Raw genomic sequence first — 13,839 nt, forward strand, 5'->3', positions numbered from 1 at the left:
AGTCCTAAATGGCAGACCTTCCCTCCTTGGTGCATCATGTGATTCATGGGGAGGGGCCCAAGGCCCTGATTGCCTCAGACACCTAAGGTCCCTTGGAGCCCAAGGCCATAATTGTCTCAGACACCTAGGCATCTGAGCCAATCTGGGCTTGGGTCCCTCCCCACGCATCACATAATGCACCGAGGAGGAAAAGCCCGCCATTTAGCATCAGTGAGCCTTGAAGAAGGAGGGACTGTGCTTCCCTCCTTCTTCCAACGGACACATGTACTAGAGGGGGGGTGTATTCTGGGGAGTATCCGGTGGCAGGAGGGAGTGGGCATTCCTCCTGCCTTTTTTTAGGTAGGGGGGAGGGGGGAGGATAGGGGATGGTTGGGGGGCTCCATTGAAAGGAGGGAGTAAGCTTCCCTCCTGACAATTTTCTTTTGCAAAGGTGGGGAGTGGGGTTCGGATGGCAGAAGGAAGTGGGCATTCCTCCTGCCATTATTGCTGCTGTGTGCGGGGGAGGGGAGGGTGTCAGTTCATGGTGCCAGTGCATGGGGAAGGCCATCATCGGCTGAGGGGAGGAGTGCTTTTTTTTCTAATGGGGCAGATATTGTGCATGTATAACATGCACAGCATCTGTACCCATTAAAAAAACAGGGCTAAACAGGTTACACAACTAGTCTTGACCAGTCACATTTTTTGGAGCACTAAAAGTGATCACATTTTTTAGTGCATCGGAAAGCAATGTTAGAGCATCAATTGCTCTATTGGTTTACATGGCATTTTAATATGTGCATTTTAATAATATGTCAAATACTGCAGCGAAAATGATTACAAGATGATCATATTACGCCAGTATTGAAACATCTACAGTGATTACCAATTCAAGCAAGGACTGAATATAATGTTCTGACAATTGTACACCAGGCAATTTACGGGGCGACACCTTGGTATTTAAGGCAGCTGTTGAAAAACTATATACCTTTTAGATCACTGAGGTCTCAGTCTGCAATGAGATTATCAATTGAAGCACTTGATGAAACACTATAAGAAAACAGAAACAGCTATTTCAGTAGCAGGTCCACATTTGTGGAATGCATTGCCAGGATATTTGAGATTGTGTAAAGATAAGATGTCTTTTAAAAAACAATTGAAAACATATTTATTTGTTAAAGCTTTTTATTAGCTTTGTAGTGGTAAAGCTTTTTATTAGCTTTGTGGTATTTTTTAGCAGCTGTGCTGTGGGATTAGGGCCTAAGGCTCTGATTGGCCCAAACACATAAGGCCCCATTCATAGAAGGGGCCTTAAACAACCTGGGCCAATCAGAGTCTCAGACCCCTCCAAAGGCCCGCCATTTTGAAGAGGGGGGCCAGCTGGCCGGAGGAAGTAGGTATACCTCTGGCCAGCCATCTGAAAATAAGGTAAGGGGTGGGAGGTTGTTGGAAACACAGGGAGGGGATTGCATGGCAGTGGGAGAGCTTGGGCAACTTTCCCACTGCCGAGGGGAGTTGGGGGTATCGGCTGGGTGGGAGAGATTGGGCATCTCTCCTACTGCGGGGTGGGGGTGTTGGTTGGGCGGGAGAGATTGAGCATCTCCTGCTGCTAAGGGGAGTTGGTGGGGAGTGTTGGCTGGCAGCGGGAGACACAGGGCATCTCTCTTGCTGCTGGGGGGGGGGAAGGTGTTGGTTATTGGCGGGAAAGACAGTATCTTTCCCGCTGATGATGATGTGTGTTGCTTGGTGGCAGAAGAGACAGCATCTCTCCCACTGCCAAAGGGGGCTATAATGCACAGTAAAACACACGCCACAAGATGCACTTTTAACTTTGCCGTCACTGTACTGGCACCCCCGGAGCCGATTTTTGTTACCAAAAGCTGACACTGCTCTTGGAGAATGGCTCAGTGATTTGTAAGAATCCACTGGAGTGTTAATTTCAATGTTGAAAGCCCATTTGCATGTCAGTGTCGGAGGCTGCTAGAAAACTCGCTAAAGACTAAGATAATCTGTTTTGATAATCCACCGCTAAAATGCATGCAGGCTACCAGTTTAGCAATGGTGTTAAAGATTTGAGAATCTAGCCCTTAGTCTCTACTAGTACCCCCTCCCCACAAGACCTTTCCCCATATTCCACCTTGCTATTTCACTGAGGACTAGATTCTCAAAACAGATGGGCTCTTGCAGTCATTATTGTAGTGATTTTTAAAAAACGAGTCATTCTCCAAACAATGCTCATGCAAATGAGGTTGGTGGAGAGTAGCAAAGGTTCACTAAATTTGCATGTGCCCATCTCTGGTGATAGTGATGGGCACATGCACCGAATGAATGCATAAAACCCCAAACAAAAAACAAATCGAGCCGCCAAAGTTAAGTGACCCCTCACCCAACCCCCCCAGGCAGTGGGAAAGCTGCCCACTTCCTCCCACCTCCAACGTCAAGTGACTTCCCTTCCAGCAGTGGGAGAGATGCCCACTCCCTGCTGCTTCCAAGCAACGCACCCCTACCTGTGCCTCCGAAGATCCCCCTGCCTCCTCCCCATCCCCCTTACCTTACTTACGATGGCTGGCTGAAGGGATGCCTACTCCCTCTGGCTAGCAGGCCCATCACTTCAAAATGGCGGGCCATCCTAGGATGCATCGAGGAAGGGCCTGAGGCTCTGATTGGCCCAGGTTGTTTAAAGAAGGGCCTTAAACAACCTGGGCCAATCAGAGCCTCAGGCCCCTCCCTGGTGCATCTGCCCATTTTCTTTATTCACTATTATTCTTTCCCTCTCAACCTCTCCCTATAAATACCCTGGTTTCTTTTCCCTCTACAATTATCATGTCTCTCTCCCTTTTCATTCTCCCTAGCAACTGCTTCTTTTTCAAACTCAGATCTCCAACATCAACTCCCTTCCAGTTCTGGTCCTCTCCCCAGCATCAGTTCCAGCCCTCCCAGCATCAGCCCATTTTTCCAGCTCTGACTCCAGCATCAAACTTTTTTCAATTTTAGCCCCAGCATCAGCATAATTCCTTTTCAGCCCCAATCATCTTCTGGTCCTAGACGCCCCCTCTCCCCATTCCCCCCAGCATCAGTTCCAGTTTTAATCTATTTTCAGCAACCCCCCCCCCCTAACAGTCCTACCTCCTTTCCTACATCTGCTTGTTTCCAGTTCAACCCTCCTACCATCATCCACTTCCAGTTGCAGCCTGGTAGGAACCCATTTCCAGTCCCAGCCCTAACATTAGTTCCCTTCCAAACCAGACACTTCCACACCCTTGTCAGCCCATTTCCACTCCCAGGCCCCCCACTCAGATTTATATGTACACTGAGGCAGGGGTCATGGTGTGTTCCTTAGCACCCTGATGCTATTATCATCCATAGACCGCACTGCGGCAATTTTCAAAAGGCAACAAGCTTTTCCTGACTTTAGTTAGAAACAGGAAATTGTTTTTTTGGCTTTTAAAATTGCCACTGTGCCAGCAACAAAGTGCAAAAGCAGAGGCATAGCTAACCCTTCAATGGGGGGGGGGAGCAGGGATATATTGCACACCGCTACCGGCCATGCCCCTTATGATGTAACTTCTTGTTCTGGGAGGATCAGCAATGGTTCACAGAGCTTTATAGCCCTTCACATAGTTTCTTGTTTATTTGCCGCCAGGTCAATCAGGTCGGAAGGGGAAGCTCCCAGTTTGTTTTTCTTGCTATGGCCAGGCAGAGGAGAATGGAGGAGGAAAAATAGAGAGAGAGAGAGAGACAGAATTGGAGGAGGAGGGAGAGATATGGGCAGTACTGGATGATAGGTGAAAGAGAGAGCTACAGGGGCAACCTTAGACAGGGAGGAGACAGAGAAGAGATCCTGGATGTGTGGGAGTGGGGGAGAGAGAAAAGATGCTGCACAGTAGGAGGAGACAGAGAAAGATCAGGTTGGATGGTGGGGTGGGGAGGTGAGTAAGGGAGAAAGATGAGATCCTGAATGACTAGAGGAAGGGGGGGGGGGGGGGGGGAAAGACACATGCACAAAGGATATGCTTTATGGCTGAAGAAGAAACATAGAAACATGATGGCAGATAAAAGTCAAATGGCCGATCTAGTCTGCCCATCCGCAGTAATCATTATCTCTTTCTCTCTCAGAGTGGGAGACATATATACACATAGAGAGGAGACACTGCATGGTCTAGGGCACAGTTCTTCAACTGCTGGTCCGTGGACCGGTGCCGGTCCGCAGAAAATTCCTGCCAGTCCGCGCATGGCCAGTGAGATGGACGCCGTTAAATTTCCTGCCCCGGAAATCTTCTGTTCCTCCCAGCCTTGGGCGATCAAGACAGGCTGCCGACGTCGGGCATTCCCTCTGTGAGTCTCGCCTATGCAGAAACAGGAAGTTGGAACAAAATAGGCGGGACTCAGATAGGGAAAGTCCCGACGTTGGCAGCCTGTCTTGATCGCTGCACCTGCTGAGTCACCGAAGAGGGCCGCGGGGAAGCTGCAAGTAGAAGGGAGATGGTCAGCGTGTGGATTGGGGCCATCAGCAGCGTCTGTGCTGAGAGTCTGCCCACGTGCAGGATGCGGTGGGTAGGGGCCTCCAGCTCGTCTTGGGCGGCAGGGCCTGTGGTGTAAAGCTGTTTTTGCCGGCTTGGGAGGGGGGGGGTCGCGAATGTGCAGGGCACAGCAGGAGTAAGATCCTGGGGAGCCTTCAACAGTGGCTGTCTCCTCTCCTAGCAGCTCTGTACTTACCAGGGCAGTGATTCACTTCGGCAACTTCCCCTTTCCTCAGAGGTGCAACGGACCCAAGGCTGCCTAAGGAAATCACTGCTGCAGGCAAGTACTGAGAGCTGCTGGAAGGAGAGGAAACCACTGTTGGAGGCTGGGAAGCTGCTGGATAAAGGGAGAGCTGCTACTGCACCTGGAGGGAGGTAGAAGGAGAGATGCTGCTGGGAGGGGAAGAGGGAAAGGGATGGGAAGAGAGCTACTGTTGGATAGGGGGGAGGAGGGAAGGGAGAAGGAAAAAAGGAAGGAAACAGCTGGCAGGGAGATTAGAGGAGGGAAAGGGGAGAGACAGGAATGAGAAAGTACAGAGAGATTGATGCTGGAAAGGGGGTCAGCAGAGATAAAGATGGGATAAAGATGCTAAAGATAAAGAGATAAAAATGAAGAAAGCAGTGAAGCTGAAATGAATGATGTAAAAAGGAGAGAGGAGGCACAGGCTGGTTGGAAAGGGGAGAGGGGCATAGAAAGAAGTCAGATACATATGGAAGGGGGAGAGGCCAGACAGTGGATGGAACGGGCAGATGCTGGAAGGAAAAGAGTGGAAAGAAGATGAAAGCAGAGACCACAAAAGGTAGACAAAAATCATTTTATTTCTATTTTGTCATTACAATATATCAGATTTGAAATATATATCCTGCTAGAGACATAACTGGGGACTGCAAAGCCTAACAGTATTCCTGTCATGTGTGACTACAGTATTCTGTTAGCATGATATTTCTGTGTAGCATTCTGTAATAATTTGGCTTGTTCAGTTTTCTTGATAGTAGAGGGGATATATGTGAAGGGGAGGGGAGACAGGGGTTTTGTTGGTCCTTGCTCTGAATATTTATATTTATAAAATGACAATTGTATCGAATATTGGTTCTTTTTATACTTTAATAAAATACGTTCAATATAAAATCATAACTGAGGCTTGTGCAGATGGGATCAGATGGTTTGTGGGGATTGAGCTTGCGGAGACGGGGCGGAAATGTGGTTTTTTATTTCGATCTTAGTAGTTTGCCGGTCCACAAAAAAAATATTTTATTTCTGTCGGTCCACGGGTGTAAAAAGGTTGAAGAACACTGGTCTAGGGGACAATGTAACAGAGGAAATGCTGTATGGTTTGTGGGAGAACAGCAATAAAAAAGCACCAAGGGCCATCAAGTTGGGGCAGTGTTTTGCCTGCCTTCTCCAACTTGAAGGTCCTTGGTTCTTTGTTTTTTTTGTTCTTTGGTTTGTACTTTGATTCCCTCTCTGCTTGGGGGAGAGGGAGACACACATAGAGAGAGAAGTTGCTTTATAGCTGGAGATAGAGGAAGACACATACACACACACACTAACCCCATGGATTTAAATTTATCCTGCCCTAGCCCTCGTCCCACTTTAGCCTCCCCAAACATCTTTGTCACATACCGCCTAGGGATGCAAGGCATTAGCCTTCAAAACAAGCCCATTTAGCTGTACCGAAAGTTATGAACAGAACCTCTGCGAACTCAAGCGGGACGTGACCAGAGCACCTCCACAGTTATAAACAGAGATGATCAAGAAAAGTGCTGGTGCATTGATCCTATTTATTTCTCCTTACAGACTCCCTTAGTTTCTACTACTTCAAATTACCATGCTCGTTCCGTGTTTTTTTTTTTTTTTTAATACTAACTAGGGTGACCGAGGTTAGTTTTTTTTTTTTTTTTCTTTTACCTCCTTGAAACAGATGTGTTTGCAGAAGACTCTAGGAAGGTCAGATGACGCAAGAGGGGCAGTGCTGGTCCTGTCCAGCAAGTAGCCGCGGGGCGGGGTCTAACCTCAATGTACCGCCTCTCTGTGGGCGCTGCCTTTAATGAACTTGCCCGCCCGATTTGCTTCTTTTATCTTGCTCGCCACGGTACAGTGGAAGTTTGCCCGGGAGCTAGCTGTTGTAAGTAAGAAGAAAAGCGGTTATAACCTGGGGGGGGGGGGGGGGGTTGGTCTTTGGGGGTTTCTGCTTTCAAGGGCGTCTTGCTTTATTTACCTCTGGTTTTGATATTGGAAGAAAATTAGCTAGTTTCTAGTCTAATCTAGTCTAGATCTCTCGCACCGGCGTTTCTTTGTACACTTGTTTCACCTGGGTTGAAGGGAGGAAATGTTGCATATAGTGAAGTCATTTTTGGTGGCGGTGATAAAACACATTACTTTTCCTTCTTATTGGACGTAACTTCTTAGAAGAATTAAAAAAAAAAAAAAGATTTGGATAACTTCCTAAAAGATTAGTCCATAGACCGTTATTGGCTTAGGGAATTCCACAGCTTATTCTTAGGATAAGTAGCATAAAACCAAGCTAGGTAATTGAGACCTGAGCTGGCCACTGTTAGAAACAGGGCACTGGGCACTTCGATCTATCCCAGTATGGCAATTCTTATGTTCTTAACCTTAAGAGAATATTTAGACTGGTTAAACTGCATGCATGGAAAGGAACAATCTAGAGTCTGGTGTTTAAAGATTTTATTTCCTCTTGGGAAGCAATTTCTTTGAGGTGAATGATCCATAAAAAACCAAAAGCCATACCTTTTCTGAGGGGGAAAAGGAGAGGAGCTTGAAAATGGCAGGCACTGTGTCTTATTGTTTTAATCACAGGGGGTGATTGTGAGTTTATTAAAAAATCAGACTAGTTTGAAACCTGTAATGAGTTTATTATACCTACTTTGCTTTCCTGGACTAATTTGCAGTAAGTCCTTTTGCCCTTCCTTTTTATCCTCCCAGAAGTGAGTGGGAGGTGAATGCCCAAGGTTACTTGTTCAGGTTACTTCTTGTTTAGGTGTATTGTAATTGGAGCCTAATTTTTCTGTGTAGTATGAAAGAGGCTAGTTGGCTGTACTGGAGAATAGAGATTTAATCAAATGCTTTGATACTTAAGGATGTTCATTTGAGCATTTAAATACAAATAGAGGGTTTGCAGGGGAAAGTGACTGTTGGGGACTGCTGGGTGGGGTGGAAAGGCATTGCAGGTGAGACGCATGTTTTTAAAAACAATGCTTGAGGTAATAATAATAGCTAAAGAAATGGCAACACAAATTAGTTGGCAAAACTTAAAACAACATTCTTAATTTTGAAAAGCTTTTCAGAAATCCCCCCCCCCCCCCACATTCTCTTAAGTCTATAGACAACCCTCTCCTCCCTGTCTCCTCAGCTTGCAACCTCTGGTCATCTTTGACTCCTCTTTCTCCTCCTCCCCAGAGATTCAACAAACTGTTAAACGGTGGTTATGGAAGACAAGTTGTTAAAAATATACACATTTATGGAGGAAATAAAAGAAAGTTTGGACTCTCAAGCCAATCGCTTACAAAGAGCAGAAAGCGGATGATTTTGAGGAGCGTCTCGGAACTTTGGAATCTGCGAATAAAACACTGGCTGAGCGGCTTGAGGACCAAGAAAAGAGAGGAGGGCGTAATAACCTCCGTTTTATTGGCATTCCGAATTTGGTCCGTGATGTGGACCTTTGCTCCTGCCTGGAGTCATGGCTCCCATCGGCCCTCAAGCTCCTTGCGGGTAAGGAGTCAATACTTCTGGAGCAAGCACACCGAGTGGGCATGCGATGAGAGAATGACAACCGATCTCGCCTGGTCCTTGCCCGATTTTTGAATTATGTGGTCAAGGAGAAGGTTCTTTACCATTACCGACGACACAAGGACTTGCGCTTTGAGGATCATACCGTTCTCCTCTTTCAAGATTTTTCACCCCAAGTCTCTTCTCGGCGGCATGCCATGGCTCCCTATTGCAATGAGTTGTTCAAGCGCCACATCCATATTTCCTTGTTATATTACATTACATTACATTAGGGATTTCTATTCCGCCTGTGCCTTGCGGTTCTATCCGGTACGGGCATGAGTGGCTTATAACAATAAGATCCTTTATATGGATACCCCAAAGGAATTGGAGGCTTTTGTCAGCAGGCTTCCTCCGCCTGTGGCTGCGTCTACACCTGATATTGGACGGAGTTCTGGGAGTCAGTTAAGATGTCCTTGCCGGATGGGATCCAACTATAGTGCATTCTGCTCCCCTGTTTCTTTTTTTTTTTTTTTTTTTTTGGCGGGGTTTTTTTGAGCCTTTGGGCCTTGTGTGTACTACCCTGCTCACTAGTGCTGCCCGATTCAGGAAAAAAAATTTTGATTCGATTCAGCCTATTGAATTGTTTTTTTTGATTCGATTCGATTTTCCTGCCCAATTGAGTGTGTTTTTTTTTTTTTTTTTTTTTTCAAACATCCTGGTGGGTTTATTTTATAGCCTCTTCACCGCCTTATCCTTCTCCTAACCACACTGGCGCTGTGGTGTAAACAGAATAAACAAACAAAAGACTTTTCCTCTCTCTGTTAAATCCTAGCTCACGTCTGCGGTCTAACACCAGCTCTGGCAGGAAACACGTTTCAAATCTGACATATTGTAATCAGAAAACAGAAAATAAAATTCGTTTTTCTGCCTTTTGTTGTCTGGTCATTATTCAAATCTTGTTGGTCCCAGGCTCTGGTTGTCTTCTGATAACTTACTTGCCAGGGTCTCCTTCTTTCTTTCTCCGTGCTAACCATCCATCTGCCATCTCTGTCTTCTCCTTCCATTTCCCTTCCTTCCCCAGGAGGTCTGGCATCTTTCCTTTTTTTTGTCTCCCTCCACAGATCCACCTTTTCTTAACTACCCTTTCATCCAGCATCTCTCCCTCCTTCCCCACCACCCCAGGGTCCACCATCTCTCCCTTTCTTTTCCCAACTACCCTCCTATCCAGTATCTCTATCCCCCCCTCCACACCATCCCTTGTGTCCAACTTCTCTCCCTTTCTGTTCCTTCCCTCCCTAAATCCCATTTTCCATCATCCCTCTTCCTCTCTATTTTCAGACCCATTATTTCTTCCCCCCCAAAGTCCGGCATATGCACGTATCTTTGAACCCCCCTTCCCTCCCTCCGTGTACTTCTACACCAGGGCCCCCCCCTAAAGGCCTGCACCCCACCCCTAAAGGCCTGCCTGTCCCCCCTGAAGGCCTGTGCCACCATCCCTGAAGGCCTCCCCCTCCCCTTGAAGGCCTGCATACCCCCCAAAGGCCTTCCTGCCTGTCCCACCTGAAGGCCTGCACCTCCCCCTGAAAGCCTGTCCCCCCCTTGAAGTCCTGCATGTCCCTCCCCTGAAGGCCTGCCTGTCTCCTCTGAAGGCCTGTACCCTCCGCCCCAGAAGGCTACAGCCCCCTGGAAGTCCGCACCCCTCCCCGAAGGACTGCACCCCCCCCCCTGTGCTGTCCGTCTTCCCCACTGGCCTCCCAGAATTCATTTTCCTAATTTCAGCAGCCTGCAATAAGATCACTGGCACTAGCGATCTTTGCAAGCTGCCGTTTGGCTTCGGAACTCTTTTCTCTCTGCCATGGTCCCGCCCCTTCTCTGATGTTTGTCGATTTTTACACGTCCTTGTATGCGGCTCAGGGGTGTGACGAGAGTGAGCAAGATCAGTTTTTTTTCCACTTTAAATCTCCCTCGGTTAACCTTAGACCAGAGGAAGATGCTTAATGAGCAGATTGCTGGACCAGAAATTCAGAGGGCCTTTAAAAATTTGAAGCTCGCAAAAACACCAGGACCTGATGGGCTAGGCCGGAAGTTTTATAAGATTCTAAATCCTGCAGTCATGGGCCCATTGCAAGCAATGTTTACGGCCTTACGTCTGGGCACTCCCCCTAGAGACAATCATAACAAAGTGTTTGTAATAGTATTACGAAAACCCGTCTGCCCCTCTGACCAACTGGGCTCTTATAGACCGATTTCGCTGTTAAACCAAGATGTCAAGTTACTGGCAGCCATTCTGGCCATGCGTCTTAACAAACTACTTCCCCTTTTAATTCATGAAGACCAAGTGGGCTTTGTGCCTGGTCGGTATGCTTCTCCTGGCTTACTAAAAGTTCTTATGGTATGGCCCCTCACGCAGTTTCTGTTAGAGCATTGATAGCAAGTCTCGATGTCAGAAAAAGCTGTTAATATGATTTTGTGGCAGCATTTGTTCTCGACGCTGGGCCGCTACGGTATATCAGGGGATTTTGTGGATTGGGTGACGGCTTTATACCATAACCCTTCTTCCCAATTGTTGATTAATGGAGGAGTCTCAGAGTCTTTTCCGCTTGCCTGGGGAATGCGACAGGAGTGTCCCTTGTCGCCTCTGGCCACTTCTATTCATCAAAATTCTCTCATGGAGGGGTTGGGCGTGGGTACTTGGGAGTTTCGTATTAGTTTATTCGTGGACGACATGCTTTTGTATGTCAAACATGCCGATGTTCATCTTCCCCATTTGATGACTACTATTAATACTTTTGGTACGTTTTCTGGTTTGAAGATCAACTATGACAAAACTGAGGCCTTATTACGAGATCTGGTCCCGATCTTAGGCATAAGAGGTTGGGGGTATGTATCATTTCAGAGAGATTGAAATACTTGGACATAGTGCTGTGTCGTGATCCCAGGAAGCTTTATGAGGCTAATATCACTGCAGGTATATCAAAGATTAAAGATCTGTGTACTAGGTGGCGCTCTCTTCCCTTATTGATGATGGGTAGAGTTGCCTTAATTAAAATGATCCTCTTTCCAAAACTTTTATATCCATTGCAAACTATGCCAATGTGGGTTACCAGGGCTGACGAGCATCAGTATTGGTCTATAATACGCTCCTTTATTTGGAACTCTAGGCTGGTGTGTCTCGGCTCTCAAAAACTGTCCTGAGCTAAACACCTGGGAGGTTTGAACTTGCCCGATTTACGCTTATATAATATTGCTTCTTTGATGCGCTGGATAGTGGAATGTGTTCTCCTACAATGTCATTATTCCCCTGAGGGGCTGCTGTTCCCCCATGTCTTTCATTTCTTTCATTCATGGCTTACGGATGCTGGGAGAGGGGCGGAGGCCTACTTCTTTGGAGTTCTTGTTACCTTTTCATAAAGCCTGGCATTGGTGGAGAACTAAGCAGGATAAAGCTGTCTCTGCCTCCCCTTTTCTCTCCGTTCTTCATAATTCGAGCTTTATGCCTGGTATGAGCTTCCTACAGGGACTACAGGGTTTGGAGGAGAGACTCTTTACACTTGGGGATGTATTGGACAAGGGGACGATAACAATTCCCTTCCTTTTCCCAATTTAGGGAGCAGTAGTATGTGTCCCCTTATGGCTTGTATACTTACCTACAAATTCATCACTATTACCAATCCCTCATACATACTCATGCCGAGAGATGGAAGTATGGGCTGCTAGACCAGGAATTACTCCTTATCCCACCTCACTTGAATAAGATTTCCACTTGATATAGGCTTGGTAGAGATGGGGGGGGGGGGGCTGCCTTACATCGTTGATTAGGGATTGGGCTCTGGAGTTGGGACTGCCAGTTTCCAATCTCGATTTGCAGGGCTTTTTTCAGAATGTTTACACTTTTGTGAAGGAGGTGCTCCTCCAGGAGACTCAATTCTGCATAGGGTGTATCTCACACGGGTGCAAGGTGCCAGGATGTGATTATGGACTGATGATATTTGTGTCAAATGTAAGGTGCATGCTAGCACCCTGTTTCACTTTCTTTAAATGTTCAGCACTGACATTCTGGTCCGATATCTTGGCTTGTGTTGTCAGGGTATTGCAGCGGGATGTGGACTGGAATGTTACTGCTTTGCTTTTGGGAGCTGTTCAATATTTGGTCCAGCAGAGCTTGAGCACCTCGACTCAAAAATTTGTATTTCATGATGTTCTGTTGGGTAAAAAGGCTGTCTTGCAGGTTTGGTCTCCTGAACAAGCACTTACGTATCCTCAGTGGGTCTTTAAAATGCATCTACAAGCTCACTTTGAAATGGACTCCTATGCCAAGAAGCGACAGTTGCACTAGCAGAAGTATTGTGCTTTTGGCAACATTGGCTCTCGCTCTCTGCCTCTGGCGCCACTTGAGCTTGGAGTGCAGTTTTGCATTATGTTGGCTACTTCCTTATGCTGCTTCCACTTTCTCAGCTTCTCCAGAACTTTTGTGCTCCAGTATGCTTACTGCCTGGGAATTGCTTGTATTGTATTGTTTCCCAACCTGTGTTCCCCATCTATGCATTGTTTGGCTCCATTGCTATATATTGTTATGCATTTTGTACTTTGTATTTGGTACTATCATTGTTTTGTATGCTGTACCTATTCTGACATTGTTGAGCAACCACTTATTATTTTATTATTTTGCTGTATGGGTTGCACAGAAGCTAGGAGACACAGGAGAGGAACAGAGGGCAAGCAGAAGAAAAGGGAAACAGGAACAGAAGGCAAGAGAGAGCGAGGGGTAGCGGTGAGTTAGCTCTGCCCACCCCCTGACGTCATCCATCAGAGCTCCCCCTTAAAAGGGGAGGGACCAATGGTGCCGAGTTAAAGGCTTTGCACAGAAGCACAGACACAGGAGAGGAACAGAGGGAGAAGCAGGAGAGAAGGAAAGCGGGAACAGAAGGCAGGAGAGAGTGAGGGGCAGTGGTGAGAGTTAGTTCTGCCCACCCCCAATGTCATCCATTAGAGCTCCCCCCTTAAAAGGGGAGGGGCCAACAGCTCAGCCATTCGGCGTGCATTAAAAGCGAGCGTTAAAGACGCTCGCCTTAGCGAGAGCGCCTTTGCAAAGGGCCTTAAGGAGGGACGAGTCACTGCAAAGAAGAGCAGAGGGCAACCACAGCAGACACAGAGGACACACAAGCAACAGGCAAGAAAGGATAGCAGGCTTAAAATCAGGCGAGGGACCTCGCAGTAACACCAAGGAACCAGGGAGAAGCCACTTCAGACAGCAGACCAGCAAGCGGACAGCAATGGAAGCAGCATACGGAAGCAGCATACAGAAGCAGGATGTTGGGTTCCCAGTCTTCTGCAACGTTTGCCATATGTATGACTACCTCCCCTCTGGGAGGCGGTCTTATGTATGTACTCGATGCAAGGAACTGGAGGGCCTGAAGAAACAAGTTAGACTCCTGGAAGACAGAATACTGGAACTAGAAGCACTTCGAGCAGTGGAGGAGGAGGTCAGAGAGGCAGAAAACTTCAAGACAGAGGAAACCATTGAGGAAGAAGTCTGTAAGTTAGAGAAGTTCATTGAGGAGGCATACAGGGAGGCCGTAGAAAATCACCAGCAACAGTGAAACTGTCAAG

At 47.1% G+C, this 13,839-nt stretch overlaps 1 protein-coding gene across 1 annotated transcript in view; it reads left to right on the top strand.

The window, feature by feature from the left end:
- The first annotated feature begins 6,495 nt into the window (after positions 1-6,495).
- Positions 6,496-13,839, top strand: part of ELOVL7 (ELOVL fatty acid elongase 7) — a 161,620-nt gene continuing 154,276 nt past the window's right edge. Inside the window, exon 1 of the mRNA XM_033930599.1 lies at positions 6,496-6,622. The gene's annotated coding sequence lies outside the window, so the exon portion shown is untranslated. The remainder of the gene's footprint in view (positions 6,623-13,839) is intronic.

The sequence above is a fragment of the Geotrypetes seraphini genome, chromosome 1, assembly GCF_902459505.1.
Source record: "Geotrypetes seraphini chromosome 1, aGeoSer1.1, whole genome shotgun sequence".
Taxonomy (NCBI): domain Eukaryota; kingdom Metazoa; phylum Chordata; class Amphibia; order Gymnophiona; family Dermophiidae; genus Geotrypetes; species Geotrypetes seraphini.